The sequence below is a fragment of the Lactuca saligna genome, chromosome 8 (genome assembly GCF_052625555.1).
Source record: "Lactuca saligna cultivar CGN05327 chromosome 8, ASM5262555v1, whole genome shotgun sequence".
NCBI classification, from domain to species: Eukaryota; Viridiplantae; Streptophyta; class Magnoliopsida; order Asterales; family Asteraceae; genus Lactuca; species Lactuca saligna.
This window is the reverse complement of record NC_136424.1, coordinates 223,931,182-223,954,062: the sequence shown is the minus strand read 5'-3', so window position 1 is coordinate 223,954,062 and position 22,881 is coordinate 223,931,182. Positions and strand designations below refer to the sequence as shown.

The 22,881-nt window shown below is 43.2% G+C and overlaps 2 long non-coding RNA genes and 1 pseudogene across 2 annotated transcripts; all 3 read right to left on the bottom strand.

The window, feature by feature from the left end:
* Positions 1-15,939: 15,939 nt before the first annotated feature.
* LOC145012518 (uncharacterized) lies at positions 15,940-16,956 on the bottom strand. The gene is made up of 2 exons (XR_013664561.1): positions 16,736-16,956; positions 15,940-16,107 (listed from the first exon to the last, which is right to left on the bottom strand). It is a non-coding gene; the product is annotated as an uncharacterized LOC145012518 (long non-coding RNA).
* Position 16,957: 1 nt separating this feature from the next.
* Positions 16,958-17,908, bottom strand: LOC145010522 (zinc finger CCCH domain-containing protein 64 pseudogene; annotated as a pseudogene).
* Positions 17,909-18,229: 321 nt separating this feature from the next.
* LOC145012517 (uncharacterized) lies at positions 18,230-19,002 on the bottom strand. Its single transcript, XR_013664560.1, has 3 exons — positions 18,871-19,002; positions 18,512-18,573; positions 18,230-18,331 (listed from the first exon to the last, which is right to left on the bottom strand). It is a non-coding gene; the product is annotated as an uncharacterized LOC145012517 (long non-coding RNA).
* Between the last annotated feature and the right edge of the window lie 3,879 nt (positions 19,003-22,881).

Here is a 22,881-nt window from a genome sequence, read left to right as displayed (position 1 = left end):
GCTTCAAACACATTGAGTCTATGAAGCTTGAGGACAACATGTTGCAACTTGCTTCTAGGCACACTTAACCAGTACATAGTTTCGAGTAATACCTGTTCCCTTAAAGAATGTGAACATTTGTCATGCGAATAAGCATAATGTTGTTACAATGAGATTCCAACCAGAATATATTTGTATTTTTTATTTTTAGGAAACAAAATAAGAAAATCTTGTTGTATTGTAACAACGGAAATTTTCAAAACAATTTTTCATTTTTCAAACAACATAAACCATCATTTAATATTCGGAAATCACATGTATAACAAATGTCATCATAACAAAATACACCCCAAGATCATAAAACAATTCTTCCGTCAGTGTGTACAAATCACGCCGGCGCCTTCCCACGGTGCTCGCTAGTACTTCAAACACATAACACAACAACTGTAAGCATAAATGCTTAGTGAGTTCCCCAAAATACTACTTACGCACATACGCCTTTCTAGGCCCTGACCTTCCGGTCCATGTGTCTCAGGGGACTTCCGTCCCGACTCGGTAAACCTTCCGGTCCTACCTGCGTTGACCTTACGGTCCACATCACAACGCCTTCCGGCCTATAACATATATGCCTTCCGACCCATAACATAATGCCTTCCGGCCCATATCAAGCATAGCATACATAGCACATACAAACGGTTAACTTATCATATACAATGCTACGACTCATAACATATCCGACCTTCCAGTCACACAATAAAACCCTTCCAGGTACAGTATAGTGAGAAAACTCACCTCATGGAAAGTCTAGAATCTCGCGTGCTGGCTATCTCCGAATCCTAACCCCGCCTAATCATAACGAAATATCATTTTAATTAATATAGACTTCCACAGCTAGACTTCACCCTTATTAACATTCCTCAGAGGGGTAAAAGATCATTTTAACCTTCGTTGACTCAAAGTCCTGATGTTGACCAAAACACTAAAAGTCAACAAAAGTCAACATCTTTCAGTACGCGGGGCGTACAGACTTATGTATGCGGGGCGTACATCGCCAATCCACCATCAGGGGTCTCCACCCAGTACGTTGTGCGTACAGGGAGTTACGCCAAGCGTAACGCTTAGATCCAGCCACTCTTCATTTCTGGTATTAAATGATTAAGACACTTTTTCAACTTCTAGATCCGGCTTTCATTAAGCCTCCTTACCCATAAAGTCGAAACCTTTAAGCCTAGGCATGGCTGTAAAGGCTCCTACACTCCTTAATACCTTTCCATTTCAACTCAAAAGATCTAGATCTCATGCATGGCTAATCATTCACGTCCAAGATTACATTTTTATGAATCTACAACTCAAACGGTCCAGAAATATGATGGATCTAAGCTAATGGAGACTACTTGCTCATAAAGTCTCCATCTGTAACGACCGAAAAATACAACCAATTTAAATTTTTCAAAAACAACCTGATTTTATTAAATTGTTTACAAAAAGGTTTTCAATACAAATCATTTAGAGTATTCCCAGAATCACATTGCTACAAAATCATGAAGACCGTTACGATCACGCCTTCGCCTTGCCACAGTCTCCTGAAGAACCTAAAAAACATTAAACCACAACTGTAAGCCCGAAAGCTTAGTGAGATACCCCCAAGATACCAACCACACATACACCCTTCCAAGCTAAGACCTTCCGGTCCCAAACATATAAAACATACATAACATAACAGAACGTAGAACAACCATGCATATCGGGTCAATTGTGTGACTGGTCCGCCGTTTCAGCCTTCAGTCCACCGGATCCATCCTCTAGGTCTAGTCATATCCTTCGAGTCTACAGTGTGGTTGGTCCGCCCGCACTGGGCCTTCAACTCACCTGGTCCACTCTCTGAGTCTACAGTATGACTGGTCCGCCCGCATTGGGCCTTCAGTCGGCCTGGTCCAATCTCCGAGCCTCGGCACGTCTGGTCCGCCCGCGTGGGGCCTACAGCATACCCGGACCGCTCGTCGCGCCTTCGGAACAACCGGTCCGCCCTGAGTATCTTGGCCTACAGCACAAAGCAGGACCGCCTCAACCCATATCCAATCCAAACAACCATGTACACATAACCATATAATTATATAACAGTTCACATTCAAACAAGCCGATCTAGCAGATCACATAGCATAACATACTCTAAGCAGGATACCGACCTAGCAAGTCATTTGCATAGCATCTCCCTATCTCTCAGGGTACCGGTCTCAATCAGGTCTCTAACGTATACCGTCCTAACTCTCAGGATGCAAGCATATCACAACAACAAAATAATAATAACTACCCGGATCTCAATCCGATAAGGGCCGGCCTTGGTGCCTTAGACCCTGTTGATATAGTGAGGATAACTCACCTCGAAACTGTCGGCTGAAAGGATAAGATCCCGTTGCTCCAACTCTGACACGAACTCTTCCACTGAACACCAAAACATTCAATTCAATAAATACCCTTAATTACCAAAATATCCCTAGAAGACAACTGGTCAACCTTGGACAAAGTCAAAGTCAACCCCTGACTGACCCTACTCGCCGAGTCAACCCGATGACTCGCCGAGTCCCTATGCTCAGAACTTCCCTCAATCAGCGACCCAACTCGCCGAGTCACCCCAAGACTCGTCGAGTCCAACAACTCTGAGTCCACTCGCACCCAACTCATCGAGTCATCCCTTGACTCACCGATTCTTGAGTCAACCAGGAAATATTGGGACTCTTGACAAGACTCGCCGAGTCCAAGAACAGACTCGCCGAGTCTAAGGCTATCTTCAACCTACTCGCCGAGTTGTTCTTCCAACTCGCCGAGTTCCAGGCCATCTTCAAGCAACTCGTCGAGTCCCCCCATGTGACTCGCTGAGTATCACCGATCTGAACCAATTCAGAAGCACTCCAGGCCATGCAATTGATCCAAAACATAGACCCAACCTCCTACAATCCATTCATCACGTAAAGTGGCAAACTTTACGTGAATCTAAAGAGATCTAGGCCTTATTCACCTTAGAACTAAGGTTTGGGACATGATAGCTCCATTAACAACACAAGAACATGGGCTTTAATGCTCTTAAGATCTTCTCCACTCCAGATCTGAGGTAGCAACCTCAGATCCATCCTTCAAACATCAAGATGCCACAAACCTAAGCTTCCCACACAACCCCAAAATGAGAAACTAAGAGAACACAGCCCAAGATTGAAATATTACCTCCAAAGAATGCCCCAACAACAATGAAACACAAATCCAAGCAAAGCCCTTTGATCCAAGCCTCTTCTCCTTCAAGATTTCTTCAACCAACACCTCTCCAAGCTCTAATTTGCTCAACAATGGGGTTCCTCCACGAAATTAGGTTTTCTAGGACTCAAGGGGGAACAAAGAGGTTGTGGAGGAACATAATGATCTTTATATAGGGCTCATTCCCCGGATTTAGGGTTTTCTTCGCCCAGCACCTACTCGCCGAGTAGGCCACTTGACATGCGACCAAAGTCGCGACCTAACTCACTAAGTCCATCCATGTGACTTGCCGAGTTGCCCTCCAAAACTTACACTTTTAACCCTTCAACTCTACTCTTGCGATTCCGGGATGTTACAATTCTCCCCCACTTAAATTAGGCTTCGTCCTCGAAGCCTACGGCATCTCAATCTTCAAAATACTTCCCACGACGCGCCACTTGACTTTAACCGGACCAAGTCCCTCAAGGCACAACCATAGAAACCAGAAGCTCACTTTCTCCTTTCATACGATGTCCCAACCACCTACTCAACCCGGGCACCAGCTGTACCCTCCGATAGCCGCACTCAACAACCGAGAATTACCCATGATGCCTTACTGCTCCAATTCTCATCATTCACCTGACTCATATGGCTAGAAAACCATGAACCATCGGATCCCCGATCCGAATCCCACTCTATACATTCCATGACGACAGAAAGACCCATGCTTCAATTCCAGAGCAATTCTCTCGAGTTCTCCTCTTGCAATCACACACATGCTGACCTAGCTCTAGCACCCTCAGGTTTGGAAAACCCGATACACTGATGATATCCTCAAACATCCCTCTAGGATGAACCACTAATACATACCCAAAACCCTGATCAGAATCTCACTGAGAGTCCAAGACTCTCTCCCTGCATCCCTTCCGAACCCCTCTCCCTGGCTCTACGCCTGCGGGATTCTGTCCGCGACCTGAGCAGACATCTCAAGTCGAATGAGCTTTTATTCCACTGCCGCCAACACGCTACTCAAAAACCATCGACGGACTACTCCAATCATAACTCTACACTGCCGCTTTCACTTCCGTGAATCCGAACTCCCTTTCGGAATTTCATTCCTACCTCTTTCCTTACCAAGGAAACCACTCGTCCGCCCTGTCACCATGACAGGTACTATGGTGCTCACCCCACGCTACACTACCTCTTTAAAGCGTACCCGACATCTATACATCACCACTACTCTGACTCTCATTGCAGGGACTCTCAAACCCATGCACTACCTTCACTGCTCAGATCGCTACCCGGGGCCAGACCTCCCAATGTAATCACACTGCAACATACGCAATCCATAACCTCGAACCGATCCAACAGTACTCGCAGAGTCTTCAGCATGACTGGACCGCCTCCCCAAGCCTTCAGCCAATCTGGACCACTCTCAGAACCTTCAGCCAATCTAGCTGGACCGTCCTCCGAGCCTTCGGCCTGATTGGTACGCCTACCGGCCTTCAGTCTATTCGGACTGCTCAACAATCATTCATCAGTCCGAGCTATCTCTTCGGGAAATCCTCCCATGCATGTCGTTCTAGCCCTCTAGGGGTTCTGAACTCTATCTCCATCATACATACTCGATCCCGGCCTGCTCCCAGGCCTTCCACAATCAAATTCCCTAGGTCTGTATTCCGCCCCGCATGCCTGTTACTCACCCATACGAGCCTGCTCCCGGCTGATAGAAATACCGTTGAATTCCCCAAGCAGCTAAGCAACCTCTCAAGCCTAACGACCATCCGGAGAATTCCCAATTCTCCCCCACTTAAGACACTGACAATTAACCACCGGTCGCCATTACCGATCTCCCAAAACAACAATGTAGAGAAAAACAACACTTATACGTACGTAGTCCCTCACCAGCGCTAACAACTTTCATAAAACATATTTCCACACTGAGCAACCCGCTCGAAAGGAACCCAATCATCAAATATCCACCCCTCAGACTGCAGAGGCTACCTGACATTCAAACCAACGCCGCCTCCGCCACTAATCCTCACAGAGATAATTCACAATAGCTCGAAGTACTAATCCATAACCATATCGATCCTTCAGGGAACAAAGGATACCAAAACGAAATCTCGAACACATCTCGCCAAACCCTCAAGGAACAACGGATACCACACGAAAACCTGAGATGCAATTCCATAACCATCCAACGAGACTAGCAGATAACTATACTCCACAATAATCATAAATAATCAAAACAACAGAAAGAAACATACCCACAGCAGCAAACTGAAAAGCACGACCCTAAGCCCTTAGGGGCTCCGCTCCACCCTGACCTCCACCTGTGATCCTCAACGTAGTCGGTGCTGGAGCCTGCACCGGTCCTGCAGCAAGCCGTGGACAGTTGACCCTCAAATATCCAACCTGATGACAATGATAACATATCCTCAAATCCCGAACCGGCACTGACTGCCAACAATCCCCCACATAGTGTGCTTCCTTTCTGCACTTGCGGCATGCTCCACCGGACCGAAAAACTCCGACATGACCCCTTCCACACTTTCCACAGACGTGGCTACCCTGATCTCCCATCCTGGAATCAACGGTCTTAGACCGTTTCGTCGCCGGCTGCGACTGAACCGGAGCTTGCCTCAGCTCACGCATCTGCAATTCAATCTCTAACTCACGCCGCCTGGCGGCCTCCTGCAACTCCAGGAAGGTCTCGCACCTCTGCGCAGACATAAACTGCCTAATGTCTCTCTTTAGCATACTCAGATATCGGGACATCTGAGCCTGCTCCAAAGCGAATTCAGGGCAAAACATCGCCCTCTCAGTAAACATCCTAGTGATTTCCGTCACCGACTCCGAATCCTGTTTCAGCTCCAAGAACTCCTGAGCCAACCTCTCCCTCTCGACCTGCGGAACATATCGAGTGCTGAACATCTCTCTGAACTGATTCCATGAAATCGCAGCCCTCTGCGCATCCGAGTATGACCCCGTGGTCAATCTCCACCAATCCTTTGCCCCGAGCCTTAAGAGGTTCAGGGTGCACCTCACCCTCTGATCAGCAGGGCATGTACACGTGAAGAAACATCCCTCCACGTCTGATAACCATCTCATAGAAACGATCGGATCCTGGACTCTATCAAAAGTGGGAGGCTTTGTATTATCGAAGTCCCAATACTGAAAATCTCTACTAGCTCCTCTCCCTGCCGCTGCTACAACTGTCGTAGCCGCCGCGGCAGCCATCTCCATGAGAGCCGCATAACGCTCATCAAAATACTCCACCATGGCGGTCTTGATCAACCCAAACAACTCCGGCAGCTCAGCCCGAAACAATGCAGCAACCTCATCATGCAGGATCTCACGAATCCTCGCATCCAACTCGTGCGTACTCATCTGACTGACAACCTCGGGCTGTACAGACCCACCCGGAACTCCCTCTCCTGCTCCTGATCCTGACCCGGATCCACTCCCAGCGTGCCCTGAAATCTCCATACTGAAAATAAAACACCAAAAGCTCAAACATTTCCCACTATCCTGGGAACCAGCTCTCATCCCAACCCTAGAGGTCATGGTTTCCCTGATACGCGTATGGGTCCGTGCTTTTAGTAGTACGGGCCCATACTACCTTCCACACCTACCCATATTTGTATGAAGTACTTCCACAACACCCTAGTGAAACATACATAACAACGCTCTATCCTCACAACTATAGGAACACTAGAAATCTCTCACTAGTAAACTCTAGGCTAGCAGGCATCATAAATCCGGCAACACATCAAGTAATCCTGAAGATCGCTAGCCTAACTCTAGCATGCTGTTCTATTAAAGCTCAATAAAACAAGTATCATGTATGGTATTTTGGGGTTACTTACTGGCTCCGGCTGATCGTATCTCCACGTCCTCCTTTACTTATTTTGAAAACCATTTTAAATTCTCTTTTGAAAACCCTCCTCGATTTGAGACTGGAGTCACACAAGTGTTCCTCCAACTCACTCAAACCAAGGCTCTGATACCAACTTGTAACGACTGAAAAATACAACCAATTTAAATTTTTCAAAAACAACTTGATTTCATTAAATTGTTTACAAAAAGGTTTTCAATACAAATCATTTAGAGTATTCCCAGAATCACATTGCTACAAAATCATGAGGAGCGGTACGATCACGCCTTCGCCTTGCCACAGTCTCCTGAAGAACCTGAAAAACATTAAACCACAACTGTAAGCCCGAAAGCTTAGTGAGATACCCCCAAGATACCAACCACACATACGCCCTTCCAGGCTAAGACCTTCCGGTCCCAAACATATAAAACATACATAACATAACAGAACGTAGAATAACCATGCATATCGGGTCAACTGTGTGACTGGTCCGCCGTTTCGACCTTCAGTCCACCGGATCCATCCTCCAGGTCTAGTCATGTCCTTTGAGTCTACAGTGTGGTTGGTCCGCCCGCACTGGGCCTTCAACTCACCTGGTCCACTCTCTGAGTCTACAGTATGACTGGTCCGCCCGCATCAGGCCTTCAGTCGGCCTGGTCCACTCTCCGAGCCTCGGCACGTCTGGTCCGCCCGCGTGGGGCCTACAGCATATCCGGACCGCTTGCCGGGCCTTCGGAACAACCGGTCTGCCCTGAGTATCTTGGCCTACAGCACAAAGCAGGACCGCCTCAACCCATATCCAGTCCAAACAACCATGTACACATAACCATATAATTATATGACAGTTCACATTCAAACAAGCCGATCTAGCAGATCACATAGCATAACATACTCTAAGCAGGATACCGACCTAGCAAGTCATTTGCATAGCATCTCCCTATCTCTCAGGGTACCGGTCTCAATCAGGTCTCTAACGTATACCGTCCTAACTCTCAGGATGCAAGCATATCACAACAACAAAATAATAATAACTACCCGGATCTCAATCCGATAAGGGCCGGCCTTGGTGCCTTAGACCCTGTTGATATAGTGAGGATAACTCACCTCGAAACTGTCGGCTGAAAGGATAAGATCCCGCTGCTCCAACTCTGACACGAACTCTTCCACTGAACACCAAAACATTCAATTCAATAAATACCCTTAATTACCAAAATATCCCTGGAAGACAACTGGTCAACCTTGGACAAAGTCAAAGTCAACCCCTGACTAACCCTACTCGCCGAGTCAACCCGATGACTCGCCGAGTCCCTATGCTCAGAACTTCCCTCAATCAGCGACCCAACTCGTCGAGTCACCCCAAGACTCGTCGAGTCCAACAACTCTGAGTCCACTCACACCCAACTCACCGAGTCATCCCTTGACTCACCGATTCTTGACTCAACCAGGAAATATTGGGACTCTTGACAAGACTAGCCGAGTCCAAGAACAGACTCGCCGAGTCTAAGGCTGTCTTCAACCTACTCGCCGAGTTGTTCTTCCAACTCACCGAGTTCCAGGCCATCTTCAACCAACTCGTCGAGTCCCCCCATGTGACTTGCCGAGTATGACCGATCTTAACCAATTCAGAAGCACTCGAGGCCATGCAATTGATCCAAAACATAGATCCAACCTCCTACAATCTATCCATCACGTAAGGTGGCAAACTTTATATGAATCTAAAGAGATCTAGGCCTTATTCACCTTAGAACTAAGGTTTGGGACATGATAGCTCCATTAACAACACAAGAACAGCGGCTTTAATGCTCTTACGATCTTCTCCACTCCAGATCTGAGGTAGCAAACTCAGATCCATCCTCCAAACATCAAGATGCCACACAACTAAGCTTCCCACACAACCCCAAAATGAGAAACTAAGAGAATACAGCCCGAGAATGAAATATTACCTCCAAAGAATGCCCCAACAACAATGAAACACGAATCCAAGCAAAGCCCTTTGATCCACGCCTCTTCTCCTTCAAGATTTCTTCAACCAACACCTCTCCAAGCTCTAATTTGCTCAACAATGGGGTTCCTCCATGAAATTAGGGTTTCTGGGACTCAAGGGGGGAACAAAGAGGCTGTGGAGGAACATAATGATCTTTATATAGGGCTCATTCCCCGGATTTAGGGTTTTCTTCGCCCAACACCTACTCGCCGAGTCCATCTTTGGACTCGCCGAGTAGGCCACTTGACACGCGACCAAAGTCGCGACCTGACTCGCCGAGTTGCCCTCCAAAACTTACACTTTTAACCCTTCAACTCTACTCTTGCGATTCCGGGATGTTACACCATCTTTGGGACCAAAACCTTAGAAAATGGTCCAACCTGAAACTTGAGCTCAGACCGATGCCTGTCCGCATAACTCTTATGGCGACTGTGGGCGGTCAATAATCTCTGCCTAATCTGTTGTATCTGCTCGGTCGTCTAAAGCATAATCTCCATACTACCCATTACCCGCTGCCCCACCTCTCCCCATCAGATGGGGGTTTGACACCTCCTCCCACACAACAGCTCAAAGGGTGGCATACCAATGCTCGAATGATGGCTGTTGTTGCACGAAAACTCTGCTAAGGGTAAATAGGTGTCCCAACACCCTCCAAAATCCAAAACACACACTCGGAGCATATCCTCGAGCGACTGAATCGTCCGCTCGCTCTGTCCGTCTGTCTGCGGGTGGTATGCGGTACTGAAATGCAGCCTTGTACCCAACTCCTCGTGAAACTTCTTCCAAAACCTGGAAGTAAATCGTACGTCCCAATCTGAAACGATCGACATCGGAACCCCGTGCCGCGATACCACCTCCCTCACATATAACTCTGCCAACTTCTCCGCAGAAGAGCTCTCACTGATAGCTAGAAAATGAGTGCTCTTCGTCAATCTATCCACAATCACCCAAATTGCATCGACCCCTCTCGCAGTCCTTGGCAATTTGGTGATAAAATCCATGGTAATCTATTCCCAATTCCACTCGGGAATCTCCAGCAGCTGCAACTTACCATGCGGACGCTGGTGCTCGACCTTAACCTGATGACAATTCAGGCACCTCTCGACGAACCATGCAACATCCCTATTCATACAGGGCCACCAATACTCATTCTATAGGTCTAAATACATCTTAGTAGCCCCGGGATGGATTGAGAACTTCGAACGATGCGCTTCTTCCATCAAAATGGTACGCGTCCTGCCCACAAATGGTACCCAACTCCGACCCTGAAATGTGATAAGTACCCGACCATCAGTAACGAATTCCGATACCTGCCCAACAACCCGCTCCCTATTTTGGTTTTCGGGTCTCGCAGCCTCATCCTGGGCCCCTCGGATGGTGTCCAAAATCGGAGTCATCACCGTCAACCTCATACAAACATCTCAGATTAGGGCGCTCTTCGCCCTACGGCTCAACGCATCAGCTACGACATTCGCCTTGCCCGAGTGGTACAGGATCTCACCATCATAATCCTTCACCACATCCAACCATCTCCTCTGGCGCATATTCAAATTTGGCTGATCAATCAAGTACTTCAGACTCTTGTGGTCCGTGTATATGGTACACCGAACCCCATATAGATAGTGTCGCCAGATCTTGAGGGCGAACACCACAGCCCCCCGTTCCAGGTCGTGGGTGGGATATCTCTACTCATGAGGCTTCAACTGCCTCGATGCATACGCTATAACGTGTCCCCTCTACATAGGCACTGCCCCTAATCCATATATGGATGCGTCACAATATACCACAAAATCCTCCATCCCTTCCGGGAGTGCGAGCACCGGGGCCTTGCACAATTTCTGACAAAGGGTCTCAAATGAGGACTACTACTTCGAACCCCATGAAAATGCAACACCCTTCCGGGTCATCTTGGTAAGTGGCACGACGATCCTGGAGAAATACCTGATAAACCTCCGATAATAGCCAGCCAATCCCAGAAAGCTCCTGATCTCAGTGGGCGATCTCGGCAGTTCCCATTTCATCACCACCTCGATCTTGGCCGGATCGACCAATATCCGCTTCTGGTTAACAAGGTGCCCTAGGAACTGGACCTCTCGTAACCAGAAATCACACTTGGAGAATTTGGCATACAGCCTCTCCGATCTCAATATTCCAAGAATCTCCCTCAAATGTTCCTCGTGCTTCTCTCTAGACCTCGAATATACCAAAATATCATCAATGAATACGATCACCGACCGATCTAGCATCGGCCTGCACACTGTGTTCATAAGATCCCTGAATGCAGCCGGGGCATTAGTGAGCCTAAAAGGCATCACCACAAACTCGTAATGTCCATAACGAGTTCTGAATGCAGTCTTCTGGATATCTTCATCCCGAACCCTCATCTGATGATAACCCGACCTTAAGTCTATCTTAGAGAACCAAGATGCCCCCTGCAACTGATCGAACAGATCATCGATTCTAGGTAACGGATACTGGTTTTTAACTGTCAAACTGTTTAACTCCCGGTAATTGATACACGTCCGATGTGAACCATCCTTTTTCTTGACAAAAAGAATCGGCGCTCCCTAAGGTGAGCTACTCGGTTGAATAAACGCCTTTCCCAACAGCTCCTGAAGCTGCGGGGACAACTCTTGCATTTCTGGTGGAGCGAGGCGATAAGGCGCCTTGGCGATGGGTGTCACTCGTGGAACCAGATCGATACGGAACTCCACTTGCCTTTCCGGAGTCACGCCCGACAGTTCTTCAGGAAACACATCCGAAAACTCGCACACTACTGGAACCTCGTCAACCGAAATTGGCCTCCCCGCGGCCACTCGTGTGTCCATCACATAGGCTATTAATCCACTGCAGCCCTACTGCAAATTCTGTCTAGCCCTGGCAGCCGAACAAAACGCTGACCCACACCAGTTCCCCTCACCGTACACAGTAAGCACTCCCCCACTAGGGTCTCGTATAGTCACTAGCTGTCTCTCGCAGTCGATGACTGCTCCAAACTTACTCAACCAGTCCATGCCCACGATGACATAGACATCTCCCATCGCTATAGGAACCAGATCTATTGGGAACTTGACACCAAAAATCTCGAGCACACATCCTCAAATCACGTCGGTGGCGTATACTGCTTTCTCATCGGCTATGGAAACCCTCAGAGGTCGACGCATCATCTCCCAATCAATACCGATGTGATGACTAAAAGCCAAAGATACAAAAGACCGACTCGCACCCGAGTCAAATAATACCAAGGCAGGTACAGAATTCACAAGAAAAGTACCTACGCATATCATAATATAAGCACAATATCTCAACATAAAAGTAAATACACGAAAGAATACATACCGGCCACGACATCGGGCACCGCACGGACCTCCTCCGCAGTCAACTGAAAAGCTCTCCCACGAGCCTTCGGAGCCTTGGCTTTCACCGGCCGAGTCTTGATAACCCTAGCGGTAGGCGCAGACCCCTGTGCTGATCCCTAGTGAAGCTGAGGACACTCGGTCTTCCGATGGCCAGTCTGGTTGCAATGGAAGCAAACCATAAATCCCTTGGGGAAATCCCTAGCGATGTGCCACTCCTTGCCACACTTGTAGCAATCACCTGATCGACAGGCCCCCTCATGACCCTTGCCGCACTTTCCGCAAGTGCGGCCCTTCTGACCTCCCGTCCTCGAATCGGCGGACTTGGTCCGCTTGGCTACCGGCTGGGACTGAGCTGGCCGCCGATCCACCCGCTGAGACTCGGCCTCCTCCCTGGCTTGAGTATCCAACTCGATCTCCCTCTTCTGGGCATTTTCCTGGAGCTCAGCAAATGTCCGGTATGTCGAGTTCGATACGAACTCCCGAATGTCGCTCCTCAGTATACCCAAGTATCGGCTCATCCGAGCCTGCTCAGTGGACACCTGCTCAGGGCAGAACATCGCCCTCTCATGAAACTTCCGGGTGATCACAGTAACTGAATCGTTACCCTGCTTGAGGGTCAAGAACTCCTGAATCAACCGTTCCCTCTCCACCGGGGTAACATACTCGTCTCTGAACATAGTAGTAAATCTCTCCCAAGTCACGGCTGAAATCTCCGCAAGAGTGAAGTTCGTCGTCACGAACTTCCACCAATCCTTTGCTCCCAGGAGGAGCTGGTTCAAAGCGAACCGTACCCTCAGATGTTCCGAACATGAACATGTGTAGAAGCATCCCTCAATGTCAGCAATCCATCTCATCGCAGTGATCGGATCCTGTGTTCCGTCAAACTCCGGTGGCTTCGTGTTGCTGAACTCCCAGAATAGCAACGAGTCACCTCCCTATGGTCTGGCAGCAGCCACAGCTGTGGTAGCTGCAGCGGCTGCAGCCTTAATCACCGCGGCATATAGCTCATCGAAAGTCTCCATTAGTGTGGTCTTGATAGACCCAAACGTCTCTAGAATCTCGGCCCAGATCGCCGCAACCACCTCTTCGTGAATCATCTGACGAAGCTCCTCGCCACTCACACCGCTCGTCCCAGGTCTGTGGCGTGGCCCAACCATAATGCCTCTGAAATACAACATAAAAATATCAGAGAATCACTCGAGCATACTCGCACTCGATAACGCATCCCTACTCGGCCTCCGATACCCAAAGGATTCTTACTTGGGTTGCCCATTGATACGGTGTCTTCAGTAGTACGGGCCCAATACTACCGACTACACCACACTAACATTCACCCTAAGTCCTCCTCCCTAGACCCCGGATCACGAGTACTCTATTCTTTCTATGCACTGGCTACCTACTCGCTCTCAAAGCATCTCATAACAGCAGGTTCCCCTAGACTAAGGCATCACAAATCAGGATACCCTAGTCCTAATATGAATACCTAGTCTACTCTAGCAAGCATAATATATCATAACATATCTCACAACACATATTGTAAGGGTATTTTGGGGATTTTACCGTTCGGGCGCTGGTTGACCGTACACACTGCTTCTCTTTTGGTTATTACAAAATCTCTTATAAATTTTTTTATGCCTTTATTATTTGAATTTTTTTCTCAAATCCTCGGTTTGAGTTCAGTTACGCCCGAAGGTGCATCCGAATCCCTCAAACCAAGGCTCTGATACCAACTTGTAACAACGGAAATTTTCAAAACAATTTTTCATTTTTCAAACAACATAAACCATCATTTAATATTCGGAAATCACATGTATAACAAATGTCATCGTAACAAAATACACCCCAAGATAATAAAACAATTCTTCCGTCAGTGTGTACAAATCACGCCGGCGCCTTCCCATGGTGCTCGCTAGTACCTGAAACACATAACACAACAACTGTAAGCATAAATGCTTAGTGAGTTCCCCAAAATACTACTTACGCACATACGCCTTTCCAGGCCCTGACCTTCCGGTCCATGTGTCTCAGGGGACTTCCGTCCCGACTCGGTAAACCTTCCGATCCTACCTGCGTCGACCTTACGGTCCACATCACAACGCCTTCTTGCCTATAACATATATGCCTTCCGGCCCATAACATAATGCCTTCCGGCCCATATCAAGCATAGTATACATAGCACATACAAACGGTTAACTTATCATATACAATGCTATGACTCATAACATATCCGACCTTCCAGTCACACAATAAAACCCTTCCAGGTACAGTATAGTGAGAAAACTCACCTCGTGGAAAGTCTAGAATCTCGCGTGCTCGCTATCTCCGAATCCCAACCCCGCTTAATCATAACGAAATATCATTTTAATTAATATAGACTTCCACAACTAGACTTCAACCTTATTAACATTCCTTAGAGGGGTAAAAGACCATTTAAACCTTCGTTGACTCAAAGTCCTGATGTTGACCAAAACCCTAAAAGTCAACAAAAGTCAACATCTTTCAGTACGCGGGGCGTACAGACTTATGTAAGCGGGGCGTACATCGCCAATCCACCATTAGGGGTCTCCACCCAGTACGCTGCGCGTACTGGAAGTTACGCCCAGCGTAACGCTTAGGTCCAGCCACTCTTCATTTCTGGTCTTAAATGATTAAGACACTTCTACAACTTCTAGATCCGGCTTTCTTTAAGCCTCCTTACCCATAAAGTCGAAACCTTTAAGCCTAGGCATGGCTGTAAAGGCTCCTACACTCCTTAATACCTTTCCATTTTAACTCAAAAGATCTAGATCTCATGCATGGCTAATCATTCACGTCCAAGATTACGTTTTTATGAATCTACAACTCAAATGGTCCAGAAATATGATGGATCTAAGCTAATGGAGACTACTTGCTCATAAAGTCTCCATCTTTGGGACCAAAACCCTAGAAAATGGTCCATAAAGCATACCACAAGAACTACAAGTCAAGATCTGAACTTTTTACCTTAGAAAGAAGCTCCAACCTTAGCTATTCACGGATCTACACACTACAAAAAAATGCGAATTAGTGACCAAAATGAAATGGTCATTAACAATAGAACAAGTCGTCACTAAATGATTTAGTGACCTAAATTCCGATCGTCACTTTTCGTCACTATAGGTCCGTCACAAAACCGATTTAGTGACCAAGATAAAATATGGTCACTAAATAGTGACTAAAATATATGCGTCACTAAATCTGTGACGACCAGTTTCATCACTAAAAGTTGTCACTAGTCTATGAAAGTCGTCACTATTATATCTACCCAGTGACCAATATAAGTCGTCAATATCTTATCCGATTAATGACCATAGAAATTCGTCACTGGTGTATCCGATTAGTGACTATAACAGGTCGTTACTGATTTATCCAATTAGACAAAAAAAAAGAGGTCAATAATTAAGGAATTATTGAAATATTAAATGTCGATTTTAATATGAAATACAATTAGAGAAAAGAAAAGGCAAATTCTATAAGTCTTTGCAATACAACAATAACCAAATAAATCTTCACATTTATAATATGAAATATTAAATGTCATTTTAAAAAACAAAATCCATACATATAAAGATCAATGCAGATTAAAAGTAAATTTGATTGAATTTTCTTCCAGATGACGAGGAACGAGTTTTCCGAGTGTACCCCATAAAGTTCCAACCTACCTGCATAGGAGCATAAGAATGTATTAATCACAACTGATAGTCACTAATTGTTTTTATCTTTCTGAGTTGATCGGGACACAAAAATACTCTGCCATGAATGATGGACAAAACTGTCCTTGCAAGCATGAATAAGCTTGAGGGCACAAACTGAATTTTCCTGCAATCTCTGCGTTGTATCACTTTTTTTTGGATACACAATTTAGAGCAGAGATGAATCTTGCTGAATTTTCCGCCCCTATTTTACTACTTAATATTTTTCGCCTCGTAAAAGTTAAAAGTCATTTCGTTAAATCCAGAATAAAATTACCATTTTACCCTTATCTTCTTCATAAAAACTGAAATTTTTATGAAATCAAACCTAATTACGAATCCATAATCTAAAGATATCAGAACTAATAATTAATAAATTATTAGCCACCAACCTACTACATGCGAACACCAGAATATTCAGAAATTGGATGGGACTGGCAGAATAATTTTTTACTAAAATATAAATATGAGGTCAAAATGGTCATTTTCATAAAATTAACGAAATGGCTGTTTACATGGACAATTCATGGCCAAAAAACGTTAAGAAACAGTAAATAGGAATGAAAAATGCAAGGAATCTTTTTTTGAACCATATTACTTGTGGTTTCACTTGTAGTCGGTTGTTGACTCACTTTTCCGCACTTTTCTTGTCACCTACAATAACAATAAAAAAAACTAGATCAAGATTCAACCTAATGATCATTTTACCCTTACATTAACTCAGGTTTTTTGGCTTAACCCATTAAGTCATTCCGTCTGGATAAAAAAAAAGTACTTAAAACATTAAGCTCATTAAGTAAAAAAGAAACAGTCACTTACTTTTTAGCACCATAAACTTGAATCCCAACTTTTCAGCTGCTAAATTGAAGATATCCTAAACAACAGATGTTCTTGATAAAGGAACTGGAATCGCTTGTAGATTAGCATGAGTTGCTCTTACATAAACCGACTCAATGAAAACAACTTCTTTTCCATGGCTCTTGAAATAATCTTTAAGAATCTTCTGGAATTAACCAACTTTATCTCACATTCTGGAGGTGAAGTGAGAGTATTTGGTAGATGTTCAATTGGTAATATAAGTACATGATCTAGAACCAATGGTCCTTTAGCAAGAGCACAACAGCAATTCTTACCAACACTGGTAATCAAATGTGATTCCACATTTGGACTCGATAAACAAAACCAACATTCCTTTGATCTTGAATTTGTTCTCCCTTCGACTTTCTCCTGTAAACTATGTTTGTAGCTGCAATCGTCACCTATTTCACATTTTCTTTTATTCAAAAACTCAAAACATACACCTCTCATGGATTGTTCCCTTGCTTCCATATCATGGCGAAAGTTACACATGTCGCCACGTGGACAAGAACCAGAAAAATGAATTTGAAACACAACTTATCACTCTCACCACTTCCAAGTTTTTGTCTTTTTGAGACATCATATCGCAAATACTTGTGAATCATCAAGACTTTCAGTAGATTTTTTTCTGGTTCTGCTTATGTATATGGAGATAAGGTGGTGTTTGGTGGTTAGGTAGATATCTCAGTAGAAAACATGGTAGATGCTGGAGTTGGAGAAATTGAATGAATAAATTTCTAAGAGAAGTTTACTCATAGCAAAAACAAACAAACAAACAAAAATAAGGATTAACAGATAACAAATAATGTGAAATAGTTAAATAGTTGACTAAAAATGTAAAACCAACTTGCTTAGATGCATCTCCTACTGGGGCTAATCCAATAAAAATGGGTTGCATGTGCAGCATCATCATTCATATATGGTTCTCTGGTACCTACCATGGACATATAGACCATAAGAGCAACTTTAATTAAGATCAACCATAAATAAACTTGTAACATTTGAATTTTAAACTTACCGGGGCTTGATTTCTGCAACTAACTGTGATATTGCAGCATCACTACCTGTGGAATCTGATATTACCGGAGGAATATTGGATGTTAAAGCTCTATTCAAGATTCCATAGGGCCATTCATTAGTGAATAGCAGTTAAGGAAATGAAACCTTATGATATAAAATCATCATCCGTGTAACTATAAGAAATAGAATGGAGTGAAAGAGGTAAAAAGGATATGTGAGGAATATATCTATCATTCCAGGTTCTTCAGCTAATGCCCTCAGAGCATCGATATCATATTGAGTGTAAGTTCCACAAATTAGAGCACTTGGTGATCGCCTAACAGACAAGTATGCCACAAATAAACCGACAGTAATCAACAATCACAGTTAGGTAACTACTGAAATGAAAAGAAGTTGGAAGATAAGAAGTACATTTCTACTGCATTATTGATTTATTATGCATTTCAACAATCAAAAACCTAAAATGAAGTCTGGAGGGTTTTTATAAGAAACATACCATGGGGTGTGAATAACAACAAGATTAGAATACTTGTGGTGTCACTTGGATTTCCGTTGTGACTAATGAAAGAGAAGTATTCAGATAACCTCAGAGCATTATACGAATTCAACAGTTTGGTAGAATGGCATAATAAACAAAAAAGCAGCTGATTGTAAACTATGTGCTAATTTAATCAAGCTTTTATGATTGTTGAGAAAGTCATGTTTCTAGTTGCTATGATTTTAGCTACTATTTGGTAGAAGGATTCATGATCCGATCGATTAGCAATTGAAAAATTGATTAACAGGATAGTTATGTATGCCACATGAGAGCAGAAGATGTAGCTACATCCACGGTTGGAGTAGAGAAAAGAGTACCTGTTTGAATTCTAGCGGAGAACCGAGGTGCGTCCATGGGAGGGTGTGGACCGGCGACGATTGACCGGAGTCGACGGACGGGGGACGATGGATCAGATCGATTGATCGGCGACGCTGGTGCCAAACCCCTGATTGTTGGTATGTCGATTTAGGGTAAATAGGATAGATGTGTTGACGAGAGAGGCCCAAAAATCATTTTATGACATCTCGAACTTTTTGACCAAGTCAGTAAAAGATAAAAGGGCCCAAGAAAGGCCGTCTATATTGAGAAGGGTAGTATAGTAAATATCTTTTACTATGTTTGAGAAGAAGGTTTTGGTTAGTTGTGGATGAGTGTACATGGACGTTGATAAAGACTTGTCAAAAAAAAAAGAGTCTTTAAAAAATTAAGTTCTTAAAGAAAATAAAGCTCTGGTCATTTTCAAAAAAAAAAATAATATTAATTTATAAAAACAATGGATATTCATTAATTGTTTTTCAATTTGTAAATCAATTACCACTAAGTCGTCACAGTTTAGCTGCTTTGGTTTAGAATAATAAAGAGTAGTTAGTGTCCATTATTTTTGGTCACTCAACCTTCAATACACTGACCACTATTTTTGGTCACTAAGCCTCTAACACAATGACCGTTTTTTTAGTCACTAATAGTTGTTTTGATATGAAACAAAAATATTTAATTTTATTCATGGTTTAGTGACCGATTTAATGACTACCATATATAATTTGTCATTAAATTTGTAGGATTACTAAAATTCAGTGACAACTAAATTTTTGGTAACTAAATGATGTTGTTAGTGACTAAATTTTAGGTTGTGACTAAAAATTGGTCACTAATAAGAACTTTTCTTGTAGTGACACTTGAACACTAACTTCTAGTCTCCACAATGGACTCCTCTTCTCTTTTGCTACCTTGAAATGACACCACCAAGCTTAGAACACTTACAAACAAGCTATGAACGAAGGAACAACTCTCTTAGGGTCTCTTTCTGAAAGATGGTGGCTGAGAAACCAAGCCATCTCATTCCTTTTATAGCCAATCCACAAAATTAGGGTTTTTGGGTCTTGACCGGTTACGCCCAGCGTACCCGGGGGATGATGCGTTTAAATGAGGCACGCGAGTATGCGCAGCGTACTCCTTGTACGCCCAGCGTACTCGCCCAACACAAAAGCCCAAAAATGACAACATAGCAAAAGATGAAGGGCTAATTAGAGGTACTTGAATTTCGGGCTGTTACATGTATTTTTGGTTTGTAGAAATCAAATACAAAAATAAGAAAATCTTTTTGGATTTTTGGTTTTTTAGAAATCCAATACAAAAATAAGAAAATATTTTATTGATTTTTGGTTTATAGAAAAACAAAACAAAAATAATTGAAAAAAAACATTACCAAGATATGTTCGAACCATAGGCTAACAAGCAACAATCATGGGTTTTGCATCTAAAGACTTCCATCATATGCGAATTGTGTTATGAACGATTCATAGAGAAGTTGAATGCAAACGCAGTCAAATGCTGAAGGTGAAAAGTAACCACTGAAAAAAACAGAAATCATCAAAGTTGAGCTAAAAACACATGAAAAATATACCTACCAACGAAAGTGTGAAAAACAATCAAAAGTAAGATAAATATATGTTCATGTTAGTTTCAAGAAAAGTGTGGAGCAGAAGATGCGTGCATCATTCCCAAACCATTCAAAATCTTTAAGATTGATTTGACATGTAAAGGTTTTGTAAAAATGCCAGCTAGTTGATCTAATGTTTTGCGAAATGGACTTCAACATTTCCATCTTCAACATGATCTTTGATAAAGTGATCTTTGATAAAGTGATATTGAATAGAAATATGTTTACTTTTCGAGTGTTGGAATAGATTGTGAAAAATTTGAATTTCACTTTGAGAGTCGCAATACAAAGGTATTTTCTTCATGTTTATCGCATAGTGTCTCAATTGGCTTTGAATCCAAATTACTTGTGATGTACATGCCGCTGCAACAATGTATTTTGCCTCAGTAGTCAAACTCGAAACACAAGTTTTCTTTTTTGATTGCCAGCTCACAAGTTTTTTGTCCAATAACTGTCATCCTCCTGTTATGCTCTTTTGATCTAATTGGCATCCACCTAGGTCCGTATTAGAAAAAGGCTTGGATTAAGAATCCTATCTTTAAAGGATACCACAATCCCAACGAAACTGTTCCTTTGAGGTATCAAAAAATATTATTGACTGCATTGAGATGGGGTTCTCTTAGGTTTGCTTGGTACTTGGCATATGTGACATCCCCATTTTCATGGCCAGAAGAGACCGATTTTGTATATGGTTTATAAAAATCAGAATACCTATTTTAATAAAAATATTGCAAAACTTGTTCCCAGTAAAACATGATAAATACGTTATTAAAGCATTTCCGAAGAAAAATATTTTTATTCATTTTCAAACATTTGGGGTGTCATCGTCAGTACAGAAACATAAGTATAAACAGAACTTACATTCATTATCACTAGTGACTTATATCTCCTTAATCTCTTAGTGCAATGTGAATTCATATCAACACTTGTGATATAAATAAACTGAGTGGGTTAGGTTGGGTTGCCTGGTGAGTACATAGGGTTTTCAACCCACAAGAATATAATTATTTTGTTTGATCATCAAATAGTGAACACAATTACCCATCCCCATTATCTTCTTTACTCTTAAGGATCTATCCTAAGAATCAGCCATTTCTCATTCACTCATTCCTAAGGATTATCCTAAGGAACACGACTGTCAAGCACAACTGCTAGTTCTGTCACTTAGGGGGACTGCCAGAATTGTGACATTAGAATTGTGACATTCTCTATGAGGCGCAGCTGCCGATACTGTCCTTCGAGCACAGTTACTAAGGTTATCTCGTTTATTGACATTATAATTTTTGAGAGTCCACTTGCAAAACATGTCAATGGGTTTTTAGAGTACACCAGTGAACACATCGTTCACAACACCTATAGGTTGTGCGACTATTACTGTTCCACTGGACTCTCTAGAATAGTCGGTGGTTATCATCCATACTCTACTAGATGATGGGGCGAACATTTAGGAACAAGGCTTCTCACATCTTCCACCCCTCACCCTTACCTCATGGTCTATATCTCCTCTCAACTCATCATCCAACTCATATTTCATATACCCATGTTTTACCCAACATATTATGTGGATATATATATATATATATATATATATATATATATATATATATATATATACACACAGTTTAAATCATATAAAACTTGTATAAAATCATAAATAGCAAGTATACATATAATATGCACAAATAACATTTAGTTTATATAAAATACTTCATATCTATGTGTAAGATGAAAGCGAACATTCACTCACTTGAAAAGGTGGTGACTCGGCGCTCGGACAACACTTTGTTACGCTTAAAACAATTTTCCTTTGACAAAACCTAGTATCATTACCACTAGAGTTTAGTCTAATATTCACCGAGACTAATTAATAGTCTTGCTATTATTTCTATTATATAAGCACGAAATAATATTTCTCAACCACTATATATAGACAGGAGCTAGACATAAAATACCGGGGGGTAGGACCATTTTGGCATATAGCACTTTTGAAATCCAACAACCCTATGCGGCCCTTTAAACAATATTCCCCGTACCGCGAGTGGTTACAAAGATATTATAATGTGACAACCCAAAAATTTCCGTTAGTTTTAACGTTGAAATTAATTACGTCAAAAATTAGCCAAATTTATCCCAAAAATATTTTTGACCGGATTTAAACCCGTTGGAATATTTTAAATAATATTCGTCAAGCGAACCAAAATTAAGGCGGTATAATTTTAAAATTTTCCGTGATTAGCGACAGTCGTGAAAACCCCTTTCGCGGTTGGTGTAACGTGAACCCTAAACCAGACCATAAATTCCACCCTGTATAAGGGTTGAGTGGGTTTCATTCCCATCTTAGACACACACTCTCTTTACTTTCTCTCTCTACAAATAGGGTTTTGGTCAA